Source organism: Lutra lutra, chromosome 5 (assembly GCF_902655055.1).
Source record: "Lutra lutra chromosome 5, mLutLut1.2, whole genome shotgun sequence".
NCBI lineage: Eukaryota > Metazoa > Chordata > Mammalia > Carnivora > Mustelidae > Lutra > Lutra lutra.
Window position 1 is genome coordinate 145,612,284 of NC_062282.1, and position 15,919 is coordinate 145,628,202.

General features: G+C 35.5%; 2 long non-coding RNA genes across 2 annotated transcripts in view; one reads left to right on the forward strand and one right to left on the reverse strand.

Annotated features, from left to right (window-relative positions):
* LOC125100577 (uncharacterized) overlaps positions 1-15,919 on the reverse strand; it is a 118,163-nt gene that overhangs the window by 51,443 nt on the left and 50,801 nt on the right. The window lies entirely within an intron of this gene.
* The window catches only part of LOC125100579 (uncharacterized), a 38,639-nt gene continuing 28,636 nt past the window's right edge, over positions 5,917-15,919 (forward strand). Inside the window, exon 1 of the long non-coding RNA XR_007127602.1 lies at positions 5,917-5,952. This is a non-coding gene — a long non-coding RNA (uncharacterized LOC125100579). The remainder of the gene's footprint in view (positions 5,953-15,919) is intronic.

A 15,919-nucleotide genomic window follows, 5' to 3' on the forward strand; every position in this document is an offset into this window, starting at 1 on the left:
AATGTTAATTCTTTTCCTATAGTCATAATCTAGATATTATAAAACCTGTGATACAATTTTTAAATAATTTTTAATTTAAGCCTAGTTGCCATTATTTGCAGGTATATAACATAGTGATTCAATGATTCATACCTTATAAAATGCTCTCATCACAGTAAGTATAGTGACAAACTCTTCCAGCCAAAGTTGCTACAATATTATAGATTCTATTCCCTTTATGTGCTTTCATCCCCATGACTTGACTTATTTTAAAACTGGAAGTTTGTACCTCCTAATTCCCTTTGCCTGTTTCACCTATCCCCTCATCCCAGAAGGCGGTCACCTGTTTTTGTTCTCTGTATTTACAAGTCTGTTTCTGTTTGGTTTTTGTTGAATTTGTTGGAATTTTGATAGTTTCTTCATTTTTTAGATAAAACATATAAATAAATCTGTCTGATTTATTTCATTTAGCATAATACCCTCTTGTGTCTATCCATGTTGTCACAAATGACAAATCTCATTATTTTTATGGCTGAGTAATATTCCACTATGTGTATATGCTACCTCTTCTTTAATCATCTGTTAATGAATACTTAGGTTGCTCTGTATCTTGGCTATTGTAAATAATGCTGCAATAAACATAAGAGGTACTTACATATTTTTTCCAATTATTAATTTCATTTTCTTTGGGTAAATACCCAGAAATAAAATTATTAGATTATATAATATTTTTAATTCTTGAGGTACTTCCCTACTGTTGTTTTATAGTGGCGTCTCCAATTAAAATTTTTATCAACAGTGCATGAAGATACCCTATTCTCCACATCCGTGGCAACTTTTATTATTTCCTATCTTTTTTGATACTAGACATTGTGATTGGTATGAAGTATTACCTCTTTGTGATTTGAATTTGTGTTCCTTGGTGATTTGGTGATGTTGACCAAATTTGCATGTATCTATTGGCCATCTGTAGGTCATCTTTAAAAAAATGTTCATTCAGGTTCTTTGACCATTTTTAATCAGATTATTTGTTTTGTTTCCTGTTGAGTTGGATGGATTTTTTATATTTATTATATATTAACTTTTATCAGATATATAATTTTCAAATATATTCCATTCAGTTGGCTGCCTTTTCATTTCGATGATTTTGTTTCATGATTTTTTTGATATATGAAAGCATTTATTATGTTCAAAAGATAAATTTATATATTACACATGAAAAGCTTACAAAGCTCAACTTTGCAGGACAGCTTCATACAATGTAAAGTTAAAATTACAATGAATGTACAACATTTCATAGTATAAGCTCCTATCTTAGAACAGGATAATGACCATTCTTTAGGATTAAAATAAGATTCAGTAGTAGTCATCTCTGTAGCTACAGAGGAATAGCACAGATACTTTTTTTTCCACTTTGATGTTATAAATTTCATCATAGACTAAAAAGCTTTTTAGTTTGATGTAATCCCTGCCTGTTGATGCTTTTGTTTTCCTTACTGGAGGAGACAGATCTGGAAAAATAGTGCTAAGGCTGATGTCCACTAGTATACTAGGCTTTTGTCTAGGAATTTTATGGTTTCATGTCCTACATTTAGGTCTTTACCCATTTTATTTTTGGATCTGGTGTAAGAAAGTGGTCCACATTCTCTCTTTGCATGTATTGGTGCAGTTTTCCCAACACCTTTTATTGAAGAGACTGTCGTTTTTCCATTGTATATTTTTGTTTTCTCTGTCATATAGGAGTAACTGCTTATATATGCATGGGTTTATGATGAGTCTGGCCTAAGGTTTATCAACTTTGTTTATCTCTTCAAAGCACAGCTCTTAGTTTTATTAGTTCTTTCTATTGCTTTTCTTTCTTTTTTTTTTTTTTGTTGTTCTCTATTTCCACTCAGATCGTTATTACTGTTCCTTCTAATAACTTTGAACTTAGTGTCAGATTAGATTGTTTATTTGGGATTCTTTGTGTTTAAGGTAGGACTGAATCAGTATAAACTTCCCTCATAGAATTACTTTTACTGCATCACAAAGATTTTTTGAACCACTGCTTCCCATTCTTACTTTTCTCCAGGTTTTTTTTGTTTTTGTTTTGTTTTTTTCCTTCTTGATCTCTTGATTGACCCATTGGCTGTTTAGAAGCACATTGTTAAGTCTCCACATATTTCTTTTTTTTTTAATATGGAATTTTTTTTAATTAAAAAAAATTTTTTTAAACATATATTTTTATCCCCAGGGGTACAGGTCTGTGAATCGCCAGGTTTACACACTTCACAGCACTCACCATAGCACATACCCTCCCCAATGTCCATAACCCCACCGCCCCTCTCCCAACCCCCCTCCCCCCATCAACCCTCAGTTTGTTTTGTGAGATTAAGAGTCACTTATGGTTTGTGTCCCTCCCAATCCCATCTTGTTTCATTTACTCTTCTCCTACCCCCTTAACCCCCCATGTTGCATCTCCTCTCCCTCATATCAGGGAGATCATATGATAGTTGTCTTTCTCCGATTGACTTATTTCGCTAAGCATGATACCCTCTAGTTCCATCCACGTCGTCACAAATGGCAAGATTTCATTTCTTTTGATGGCTGCATAGTATTCCATTGTGTATATATACCACCTCTTCTTTATCCATTCATCTGTTGATGGACATCTAGGTTCTTTCCATAGTTTGGCTATTGTAGACACTGCTGCTATAAACATTAGGGTGCACGTGCCCCTTCGGATCACTACGTTTGTATCTTTAGGGTAAATACCCAGTAGTGCAATTGCAGGGTCATAGGGTAGTTCTCTTTTCAACATTTTGAGGAACCTCCATGCTGTTTTCCAGAGTGGTTGCACCAGCTTGCATTCCCACCAACAGTGTAGGAGGGTTCCCCTTTCTCAGCATCCTCGCCAGCATCTGTCATTTCCTGACTTGTTAATTTTAGCCATTCTGACTAGTGTGAGGTGATATCTCATTGTGGTTTTGATTTGTATTTCCCTGATGCCGAGTGATGTGGAGCACTTTTTCATGTGTCTGTTGGCCATCTGGATGTCTTCTTTGCAGAAATGTCTGTTCATGTCCTCTGCCCATTTCTTGATTGGATTAGCCTCCACATATTTCTGCAGGTTTTTTCCCCCCTTATTTTTTCTTGTCATTGATTTTTTTAGTTCATACTCTTGTGGTTGGAAAAAATGCTTGGTACAATTTCAGTCTTCTTAAATTTATTGAGACTTGTTTGTGACCTAATACATGATGCATCCTAGAAAATATTCCATGTGCACTTGAAAAGAAGTGTATTTAGTTGTTTTCGGATGGAATGTCCTGTGTGTATCTGTTAAGTCTAACTGGTCTAACGTGTCATTGTAACCCTACCTTTTTATACTGCTTTTCTGTCTGGATGAAATAACCGTTAGCATAAGAGGAGGGTCAAAGTCCACTACTGCTGTTGGATTAATGTCAACCTTTTCCTTTATATTTGTAAATATTTGCTTATTACATTTATATTTCTGTGTTCCTCTGCTATGTGCATGGATATTTACAGTTGTTCTACTCTCTTGTTGAGTTGTTCCTTTTATCATTATGTAATACTCCTCCTTGTCTTTTTCAGTCTTTGTTTTAAAGTGTAACTTTTCTGATATAAGCATTACTACCCTGGGTTATTTTTCCCTTCATTTGCATGGACTATCTTTTTCCATCTCTCCACTTTCAGCCTGTATGTTTCTTTAGTTCTGAAGTGAGTCTCTTGCAGACAGCATATAGATATTTTTTAATCCTTTTAGTCACCTTATGCTTTTAAATGGAGCATTTATTTCACTTACATTTAAAGTGATTTCTGATAGGTATGTGCCTATTGCCGTTTTGTCAGTTGTTTTCTAGCTGTGTTTGTAGTTCTCCGTTTCTTTTTCCTTTAGCTCTCTTCCCTTATGATTTGATGACTTTCTTTAGTGTTATACTTGGATTCCTTTCTCTCTACTTTTTGAGTGCTATTATAGGTTTTTGGTTTTTGGTTACCTTGAAGCTCATATATAACATCCTATGTATATAGCTGTCTATAATAAGTCAATAGTAGCTTAAGTTCAAACACATTCTAAAATACTTCATTTTTACTCCTCCCTCCACATTGTGTGTGTGTGTATGTATGTATATGTATGTATATATATATATATATATATATATATGTATATATGTATATATATATGTGAATGATATAATATTTTCTTTTTATTTTGTGTAACCCTTGACTAGTTTCTGCAGATAAAGTTGATTTTACTACCATTGTCTTTTAAATTTCTTGCTAGCTTCATTAGTGATACATCTACTACCTTTAGCATATGTTTGCTTTTTGTTAGTGGCTTTTTTTTTCCTTTTGTAATTTTCTTTCTTCTAGTTATTCTAGCCTTTTTCGCTTAAAGAAGTGTCTAGTATTTCCTGTAAGCCTGGCTTAGTGGTGATGAACCCCTTTAACTTTTGTTTCTCTTAGTAACTTTTTAGCTCTCCTTTTTTTCTGAATGATAGCATGACTGGCTAAGGTGTTCTTGGATATACCTTTTTTTCTTTTTAACACTTTCAGTATATCATGCCCTCCTTTCTGGCCTGCAAAGTTTTTGCAGAAAAATGGACTTATGTTTACCTACTACACAACTGTTCCTTCTCTCATATTGTTTTTAAGATCCTCTCTTTATGTTTAGTTTTGCCATTTTAGTTATTTTATGGCTTGGTGTGGACCTCCTTCAGTTCAGTTTTCTTGGAGCCCTTCCTGGACCTGTGTATCTTTTTTCCTTCTTCAGGTTAGGGAACATATCAGTTATTCCTTTTTTTAAATAAGGTTTTTGTCCCTTTCTCTCTCCTGGGATTCCTGTATTGAAAATGTTAGTATGCTTAATGTCGCTAGAGAGGTTGCTTAACATACGCTTGTTTTTAAAAAATTCTTTTTTCTTTCTGCAGTTCAGCTTAGTTGCTCTCTGCTAGACTTATTCCAGATCACTGATCCATTTTCCTGAATTCTCTAATCTGTCATTGATTCCCCTCTGAGGTATTTTTCATTTTAGGTACTGTATTCTTTTTTTTTTTTTAATTTTTTATTTTTTCAGCATAACAGTATTCATTATTTTTGCACCACACCCAGTGCTCCATGCAATCCGTGCCCTCTACAATACCCACCACCTGGTGCCCCCAACCTCCCACCCCCCCACCCCTTCAAAATTCTCAGATCGTTTTTCAGAGTCCATAGTCTCTCATGGTTCACCTCCCCTTCCAATTTCCCTCAACTCCCTTCTCCTCTCCATCTCCCCTTGTCCTCCATGCTATTTGTTATGCTCCACAAATAAGTGAAACCATATGATAATTGACTCTCTCTGCTTGACTTATTTCACTCAGCTGTATTCTTTTTTAAAAAAAATTATTTATTTGAGTGAGGGAGAGCGAGCATGAACAGATAGGAAGGGTAGAGGGAGCAGCAGACTCCTTGCTGAGCAGGAGCCCCATGTGGGACTCAATCCCAGGACCCTGGGATCATGACCTGAGAAGAAGACACACAATTATAACCAACTGAGCCACTCAGGTGTCACTCATTTTAGATATTATATTCTTGATGTCTGAGTGGTTCATTTTAATATTTTCTTTCTCTTTGTTGAAGTTCTCACTGAGTCGATCTACTCTCCCCTCAAGTCTGATGAGCACCTTCATGACCATTAACTTCAACTCTTGATCAAGTAGATTGCCTGTTTTGTTGATCTCTTTTTTCTCGGAAATTGTCTTATTTTTTTCATTTGGAACATAGTTTTTGGTCTCTTCATTTTGTCTGACTCATTGTGTTTCTTTGGGGCTAGGTAAGTTGCCTACACATTCTATTCTCAAAGGAGTGGCCTTACATAGAAAGTATTTTCTGTTCCACAACTAAGTGAAACAATATGGTAATTGATTTTTTCCGCTTGACTTATTTCACTCACGTAAACAATGAATCTTGGAACGGTACATCAAAAACTTTATGGTGACTAACATAAAATAATAATAATAATAATATTAATAATAATAAAAATATCTTGTGGTACCCAATAGCATAGTCTCTTCCTATTAGCGGAACCAAGTACCCCAGGCATGCCCTCTGTTACTTGTGTGTACCCTCCTGTTGTGGCTGGACTGCAAATGATATGCATACACTAGTGACCACAACTTGTCCCTAGAATGGCTGGCTGAGAGGCTCAACTTCAGCTTGCAGTGAGCTGGTAGGTGAGGTACCTCCCTTTCCCCAGAGCTGAACCTGTGTTGGAGAGGGCAGATCTCAGCTGGAGCTGCCTGCCAGAGCTGACAAAGTGTAGTTACTCCGGGGGAAGACAGGTCCTGACTGGGGTGGGAGCCATTTTGGAGGTATACCTGCAAGGACAGGTCCACAGGTCCATTTTTCCATGCTAGATGGAAAAAACCAAAACAGGCTCTTGCAAGCATCTGACTAGCTAGGTTGAAGGGGGTGGGGGGCCAAGAAAAAATGGCCCTGTCAGCATTTGCATTCCAGCAAAAGCTTGTACAGGTCCCAGCCCTCTGGTACACATCCTAAAATGAGTTAGTGGATCTTCACACATAACTCTGGCACTTTTCAAACTTCACTTACTTGCCTCTGTATATTTTGTTTCTCTTCTTGTTAGTATGGGATGATTTTTTTGTGTTCCTACCTGAGGTCATGCATCCCACTCAGGCAGCAGATACAGCCCCTTTCAACTTCGCACTTCAGCATCTCTCCTTTCTCTTTTGCATCTTTTTTTTTTTTCCTCTCTCACCAGATAATTCCAATTTGCTTGGTAAAAACTATCGTTTCACTCACCTAAAAAAGCCTTCTATTGATCCTGTAATCATTTTCAGCTACCATTCGGTTTTTCTGCTCTACTTGACAGCAAAATCCTTTCCAAAAGGTGCCCATTTCGTTTCTCTAATTCTACCTTCCCTTATCATTTGATTTCATTTTAATTAGCTTTTCTGTCACATCACTTCATGAAGCAGTTCTTATAAGGTGATCAATAGCTTGGTTGAAAATGAAACATGTTTCCAAGCCTGGGCATCTTTGAAAAGGAAAAGGGAGCACAAATGATTATGACACCGAGGAACTGGGCGCAGAGCAGGACTGTCTCAGGTAACTTGCACATGTGGTCACCCTACCAATGATTACAAGGTTGCTAAACAGTTGTCTAACCTGGAAGGGAACCGAGGGGAAGGAAAGGGGAGGGATCTTTTGTAGCACTGAAAACATTTTTTTAGTACTTCATGCATGAAATACTTTATTCTCTTGGTTTCTAGTTCATCACACATGTTGGTTTCCCTCTTCCTTCATGTACTGATGTTTTCAGGCTCTTTACCAGATTTTTTCCCTCATCAGCACAGCCTCTAAATTGTGGAATTTGCTATTGCTTATCCCTTAAGTCTCATTTCTCTTTTTTTTCCCCTACTATATTCACCCATTTGATTGTCAATTAAGTATTGTCGATTATACAGTTTCTCCTCTGATGGTTCCACTGAACTCCAGACTCATTTCTTCCACTGCCTACTCACTGTCAACATTTGGATGTGTAATGGACCTCTTAAACTTAACATAAATGATAACTTTTTCCTCCCAAAGCCTTGGAGCCATCTTAATTGCATTTTCTCTTACATGTGCCCTCAGGCACTTCTGTCACCTGTATTGCCACCACCCTGGTTCAAGCCTTCATTTTTTCTCACCTGGATTATTGTAACAGCTTCTTTACTGATTTCCTCATTTATTTCCTCAAGCCATCTCACCATCCCCTACATACGTAATCCATTCTCAACACAGCATACAAGGGGAACATTGGACTTTACCAATCAGGATGTGCTAATCCTCTGTTCAGTAACTCTGCAGTGGCAAATGGTTATATTCAGTTGAAATAGTGCAAGTCCTTTAGTAACCATAAATCCCTACATTATTATACTCAACTTCATCTCCTGCTCTTTCCTTTCTTCCTTATTCTGCTTCTGCCACACTGGCTTTCCTGCTCTTCTTAGACATGCTTGGCATTCACCTGATTCCTGGAATGCTCTTCTCCAAAATTATGTGTGATTATTTCCCTTATCTTTTTATTTTTCTCTGTATTACCAATGAATTTATTTTTCATTAAAAATATTTTCAGCAAAAACACACACAGCTATTATTTTTTATTATAGTTTGTGGAGTTATTATCTACCTCCTTCAGGGTACAGTATTTACATAAATCATTTGGAACTCTTCGGTTAAGGAGACTTGCTTACTCTCTTCACTCAATATTTATTGATAACAGTATGAGCTCATGGAGATTTATTGCATATTTTGGGTTATAATCCAATACTACTTTATGTTGTTGCTCAAATTGTCCCTGCTCTGCCAGGCCGTGTGTGTGTGTGTGTGTGTGTGTGTGTGCGTGTGCATGTGTGTATGTGTGTGCATGTGTTTAACCTTTTTAAAGCCTTTTAAAATATTCCCTTGATAGCAGTGCTTCCCCTACTGACTTATTTTAAATTATAACATCTCCCTACCATCTACTGTTGCTTCTCTGTTCTACATTGCTTTAGATTCTTCATAGCACTTATCACTTCATGGCACTTACTGGACTACTATCTGTTTATCTGTTTATTGTATTTACTTTATCTGTTTATTTATCATACACACATGCATGCACACACACACACACACACACACACACACTGGATGTCTACTTGCACTGGAATGTGAACTCCAGAAGGATAAGGATTGTTACCTGCTTTTTCTATTGCTTTTTCCTCATCTCAAAGAATAGTACCTAAAACATAATAGATATTCAAATATGTGTTAAATGAATATATGAATTGTTGATCAGCCCACAATGGAGTGTACTAAATGTAACCATAATAAGGATGAGTACTACCACTGCTGGCACTGTTCAAGTGATTTTTATATTTTTAATCTCATATGCATAGAGAGGAGTCAGTAAGGATATGCATAAAATTGTTAATAAAAGTTACCTTTGAGTGAGGAGATTATAGAAGATGGTTTTGTTTTTGCTGATCTCTCTTTTCTAAATGTTTGTCTGTAAAACGTATATTATTACTATAATAAAAAAAGATAAATAGGAGATTGTCCCTCTTTTTGCACTCTATTTTTCTTGTAGTCAGGCTCTTAGACGGAGACAAAATGTGATTTAAGAAAAAGACATTTCAAAAATAACTTTTCACAAACAGTGGGTATTTTTTATCCTGGCTTTTAATATATATCAGGTTTGCTTACTATATTTTAAACACTTGTGAGTCTTTAAGAGAAAAAAGTAAACAAAAAATTCTCTTCATAGAACTTTTAGCCATACAGGAAGTAAAACCTACTTAACAAGGCATTTCTAGCTTACACAAGGCAAGAAAAACTGATTTCATTGTTTCTCTGATTTCAGTACTGAAATGAAGTCATTAAAGAGTCCAAAAACTGAAAAGCATCAAACCAAAACCTCCAGTCCCCCAAGTACCCAATAAAGCCATACTCATGATAAAAAAAAAAAAAAAAGAACTCATCTATTCCCTGAAATGAAGTAACAATTTAAAAAACAAAGCGAAAATATAATCTCACACACTAAAATATACTTAGGCTATTTTAAAATAGACTTATAGACTCAAGTTTTGCTTATAATGTGACTTTGCAAGAATCCAAGCTGATTGAATTTGGAAAGTGTCAAGCACTATTTATAAGCAAAACCAAATGCTGTGAGCTTTTTGAAGCTCAAATGCAGTTTAAGCTTGAGTGAACTCAGTTTATAAATTCAGATTTTTTACTTTCTGAATAAAATGCATATAGGGGTAACATGCTTTCTTCAGCAACTAATTGGGAGTTTATATATACATTCTTTTCTGTCTTTTGTGGGTTTTTTTCATTTTGTTTGAAAATTAAAGAAATGCAAAAAAAAAAAAAAGAAGAAAATTAAAGAAATGCTTTTGTAAGCTTGAAATACAGTTTTGAAGGTGAAGGCATTCAGAATGTCACCCCAAAATATGCTCCTTTGCCACGTGGACTGTTTTGAACTAGAGGAAATCAAGACCCACCAGACTCAAGAAAGAATTTTGACCCTCAAAATACCTAAAATAATTGAGATAGTGGGCCTCACCCAGAGAGAGAGCTAGTTAAAAACCTTTTTAACCTGAATGACCTATATCTTTGGAAGGAGAAATACCAATAACCAAACATCTGCTCTTGTGATGTTTGTGAATTACCCTCTTCCCATTTAAAGGCTGGGTCCTGTCCCATTCCTTAGCTCGAGATGGCATATAAGCCTCAGTTGCTTAGCTTCTTACTGAGTCATATTTTCATAGGGTCCCTGTGCATGTCATTAAAATTTCTTTTTTCCCTGTGAATCTGTCTTAGGTTTGTTTGATTTTTAGACCACTCAAAGAACCTAGAAGGGTAGAAGGAAAATCTTTCTTTCTTTCTTTCTTTCTTTCTTTCTTTCTTTCTTTCTTTTTTTTAGAGATTTTGTTTATTTATTTGACAGAGATCACAAGTAGCCAGAGAGGCAGGCAGAGAGAGAGAGAGTGGGGAAGCAGGCTCCCTGCTGATCAGAGAGCCCGATGCGGATCCCAGGACCCTGAGATCATGACCTGAGCCGAAGGCAGAGGCTTAACCCACTGAGCCACCCAGGCGTCCCAAAGGAAATTTTTTCTAACCAATAAAGGTAAGGGATGGAAAAAAGGCAGTGAAGATGGCTCACTTTGTCTCCTATCAGTTAAAAAAAAATGCTACGAATGTAAATGGGAGTTTAAAACACTTTGACACATTTCTCTTGAGAATTACTTTAGGCTAGGACTTCCAGAATGGATAATGCAACCTGGTTTTTAATCTCTCAAAATTGTACTATAAAGTGTCACTATCAGGAATCAAAATGGGTTAAGCATATTTAAAGTGTCTCATTTCCAGTTGCAAAAGTTTCACCTTCATATAATGAGCAGCCAAGACCCCGGACCTGTGGCTGCAAAGAGCAAAGGCTTAATAATAGTACACAACCCATGACGGGAGAACAAGATAATAATATGAGCATAAACCTGTAAGCTGACAGTATGAAACCAGATGAGTGGCTAGTATATCTAGAATCTTAGATGCCAATATTAATAATACAGAATGATAACACAAATCAGCTAGGAGTGAGATGACATAGTCATTTGAAGACAGCTCATAAAAAAAAATACACTATGTCAGTGAATCTAGTAGAACTGCTGCTCTAGGGGTGCCTGGGTGCCTCAGCGGGTTAAAGCCTCTGCCTTCGGCTCAGGTCATGATCTCAGGGTCCTGGGATCGAGCCCCACATCAGGCTCTCTGCTCAGCGGGGAGCCTGCTTCCCCCTCTCTCTCTCTGCCTGCCTCTCTGCCTGCTTGTAATCTCTGTCAGATAAATAAATAAAATCTTTAAAAAAAAAAAAAAGAACTGCTGCTCTAAACTCCTTGGACACCAGTTCATGTAACTGTCGGTGAAGACTGCCACAGGAGTAGGATACTTAGAATGCCGGTCCTTTTTAACAAGGCTGAGGCACAACACGGATACCACAACAAGGTCAAGAAGTGGTGAGAATGCCACAACTCAGGGCTTGCTTTCCTTTCTTCCCAGATTTCATGGATTCAGTCCCCTGGTCCTATATATTTACCTGTCCTCAAGCACACTTCATCTTCATAGTAGTGGTTTACTTGATGTATTTCTTCTAATACATGCCTCCCCTTCCTTCACGTTCCATTCTTTGGCACAGTGAGAAAGATGTCTCACTCCTTCTCTTCTATTTATGGTCTCTTCTCTGTTGTTCCATCAGTGATCTCAGTATCCAGCCTCAGTATCCATTTCTGTCACCCACTGAACTGTGGTATGTCCTGACCTCTGCCCCATATCTTTGGGACCATCTTGCCAAAACTATATGGTGTAGAGCACTCACACAAAACTAGGCATCCATTCTAACTCAGGCATGAACTCGTAACTATGGTGGAGTTAACAACTGATCAGACAGTCCTTTATTAATTGGGAACTACAGTCTCCTAGTTCGTCAGTTAAGAATTTTTTTCTCCATGGTTCAATAAAGAATGCCAAAAAGCATAAATTCCAAGTTGCCTATGGCAGTAAGCAAGTCATTGCATCCTTGGATTGATTACTTCTGCCTTACCAGTTTCATAATAATTAGTTTTTCATTCATGCTCCCTAAGTTCCTATAGTATATTTATCTATATAATGAAGGTTGTCTCGGGCTCTGGTTTACAGAGGGACTCTCATTATGATGGTTTTCATTTTATGGTCCCTGAGCTGGAATAAAAATTGGAAGCAGCATTTCTCAGAATGTTACATAGAATACAACTTTCTCAATATAGTATTTTTTTAAGTTTTATTCCAAAATAAATTTGGAAACCACTACATCTTATAGTATATTTAAGGTTCAGGAAGTTTTACACCTAAATTTGCCTCTTTGATTTAATCCATCATTTCCCCAGCTTTTTGGACAAAGTTTTAAAAGGCAATAACCATTGACGACCAGCTTTTGAACTGTTTAAACAACAACATTGACAGCCACAAGAAAACAAACAAAAACAAAAAATGTAAAACAATTCCATGAAATCTATCATAATAAATGCTGTGATTAATTTCTTAGTACTAAGATACCACTGGGACATCTCTGAAATCATAGATTATACTCAGAAAATACATGCCCTTCATAGGAGACTTACGTCTTTTGGAGTCAATTTCTATGTAAGCACTCAAGCAAGGACCTTGAAGGAAACTTTACCTGATGGGAAAGTTTAATTGCATCCAAGCAAGTATAATCCAGCTTCTCAGCCTGCTTCCCTGTCTGCCTGTCTTCTTTCATTATCTCCTTCCTTCTGTTATTTACTTTCCCTTCCCCATTTCTCCCCTTCCTTTTTTCTTTCTTCTCTTTCTTCTTTCTTAGAAGACTTTCTTGAAGAGGAAGGTAATGAATGCACAAAACACATAAAAATGCTATCAGAGAATGTATCATATCAAAGCTGAAATTTATGTATCAAGGTGATAGGATTTTTAGGAAGTGTTTACTGTTCCCTCGATTAGGAATTTTGAGACTTCTATTAAACCATTTTAATTCATAAATTGATGTAGATTGGGAAAAAGTATTTCCTACTCCACCATAATTCTTTTTTTCTCTTATAACTTTATAATAACATTATAACTTTATAATATTATAATAAATTATAAAAGTTATAACTTTTCAAACATTCAAAAATAATTATATAATGAATAACAGTATATCCAAAACTGGATTTAGCAGTTGTTAGCTTTGGCATGTTTTCTTCATCTACTGTTTGCTAAAGTAATTTTATAGTGAGTTAAAAAATCATAGCATTCATCTTATGTACTTCAGCATGGGATCATAAGAAGTAATGACTTTATGTTAAGTACCACTTACTACCTTTATCATACAGACCAATAATTCCCTGATATCATCTAACATTTATGCCGTATTCGATTTCATGTAAAATCTCTTGATCATATCCTATTATTGTTATAATTTTTGTTTCTTTTAAAAATACCTTCTTAGGACTATTATAGAGTTTTGAAGAGACCCAACTAGTTGTCTAATAAAATGTCTTACATTTTGGATTTTTCACATTGTTTCTTGATGCCATTGAAGGTGTTCTTCTAACCATTGTATTGTGCGTAAGTCAGAAAGTCAATGTAAAGGATTTTTAAGGGTCTGGTTAAATATTTTAAAAAGGGAAATTGCATAGTCGATATAACATTATAATATGATACTTGAAATAAATTTATTGAGTCAATTCTACAGTAAATACTGTACCCAGAAATATATTGGGAATGAAAACTCATTAAATCTTTGCTCCTGCAGACTTCAAGCTCTTCTAAGTATCAAGCTCTCTGAGTAGACATAGCACTTTTTCTGTCTGAAAAGACAAGTTTTAGGGTTATGCTTTCTCTTTAATATAGGCAGTGGTTCTTCTTCTTCTCTATTTGTATTTTTAAATTTTTAATCAAAATATAGTTGATAAGCAGTATTATATTAGTTTCAGGTATACAATGTAGTAATTCAACATGTGTATCTATTATGAAATGATCTCTGTAAGTTTCGTTACCATTTGTCACCATACAAAATGACTACAATATTATTGACTATTTCCTATGCTGTACTTCAAACGCCCAGGAATTATTTATTTTATAACTCTAAGTTTGTACCTTTTAATATCCTTTATCTATTTCCCTAATCCTCTCTTTCTTCCCTTCTGGCAACCACTACTTTGTTCTCTATAGTTAAGAGTCTGTTTCTATCTTTGTTGTCTGTTTTGCTTTTTAAATTGGACATATAAGTGAGATGATAATAGTATTTGACCTTTTCTGTCTGATTTATTCCACTTAGCATAATACTGTCTAGGTCCATCTGTGATGCTGGAAATGGCAAGATTTTATTTATTCCTATGACTAAGTAATATTCCATTAGTAATATTGCATTCCTTTCCATACTACAACGTCTTTATCCATTCACCTATCAGTGGACACTTGGGTTGCTTTATTTGTGGCTATTGTAAATAATGCTGCAAGAAACATAGAGGTGTGTACATATTTTTGAATTAGCAAGCTCAGTTTCTTTTGGTAAATATCCAGAAGCGGAATTACAGGGTCATGTGGTATTTCTATTTTTAATTTTTGGAGAACCTCCGTGATGTTTTCCACAGTGGCTGTTCCAGTTTTACATTTCCACGAACAGTGCATGAGAGTTCCCTTTTCTCCATATCCTCACCAACACTTACCATTTATTGTCTTTTGATACTAGCTACACTGACAGCTGTGAGGTGATATCACATTGTAGTTTTGATTTGCATTTTTCTAATGATGAGTGATATTGAGCATCTTTTCATTTGTCTCTTGGCTATCTCTAAATCTTCCTTGGAAAATAATCTATTTGAGTCCGCTTCCCATTTTTAAATTTCTTTTTATTTCCTTTGGAAATGTAGGAGTTTTTTTTTTTTTTTTTTTAATATTTTGGACATCGACATCCTATTAGAGATATCATTTTCAATTATCTTCTTCCATTCAGTAGGTTGTCTTTTCATTTTGTTGATGGTTATCTTTGCTTTGAAAAACTCTTTGGTTTGATGCAGTTCCACTAATTTCTTTTTGCTTTATGTTTCTTTTGCCTGAAGATGAAGATTTAGAAATATATTGCTAAGGCCGGTGACCAGAAGGTGACTGCTTGCATTTTCTTCTAGGAGTTTTAGGTCTTAGAATTAGGTCTTTAATCCACTTGAGTTTATTTTTTTCTATGGTGTCGAAAGTGGTCCAGTTTCATTCTTCTGTATGGAGCTATCCAGTTCTCACATCACTATTTGTTAAATACTGTCTTTTTGTATAGTATATTCCTGCCTCCTGTTTTGTAGATTGTTACCCTATAAGCATGGGTTTATTTTTGGGTTCTCTATTCTGTTCCATTGATTTATATACCTACTTTGTATCGCGCCATACTGTTTTGATTACTATGCTTTATAATACAGTTTGAAATTTGGGAATAGATTCTTTTACCTCAAGATTGCTTTGACTCTTCAGATTCTCTTGTCTTTCTCTATAAATTTTAGGATTTTTTGTTCTAGGTCTGTGAAAAAATACTATTGGTATTGTGTTAGGGACTGCGTTAAATCTGTAGCTTGTTTGGTATTTTAACAATATCAGTTCTTCCCATCCATGAGTATAGTATGTTTTTCCATTTATTTGTATAATCTTTGACTTGTTTCTTCCAGATCTTATCATTTTCAGGGTACAGGTCTTTCATCTCTTTGGTTAAATTTATTCCTAGGTCTTTTGTTCTTTATGATGCAATTTAAAATAGGACGGTTTTCTTAATTCTTCTTTTTGCTACTTTATTTTCAGTGTATAAGAATGTAACATGCTGTATATTGGTTTGTTTCCTGCAACCTTACTGAATTTGTTTGTTACTTTTTTTTTTTAAAGA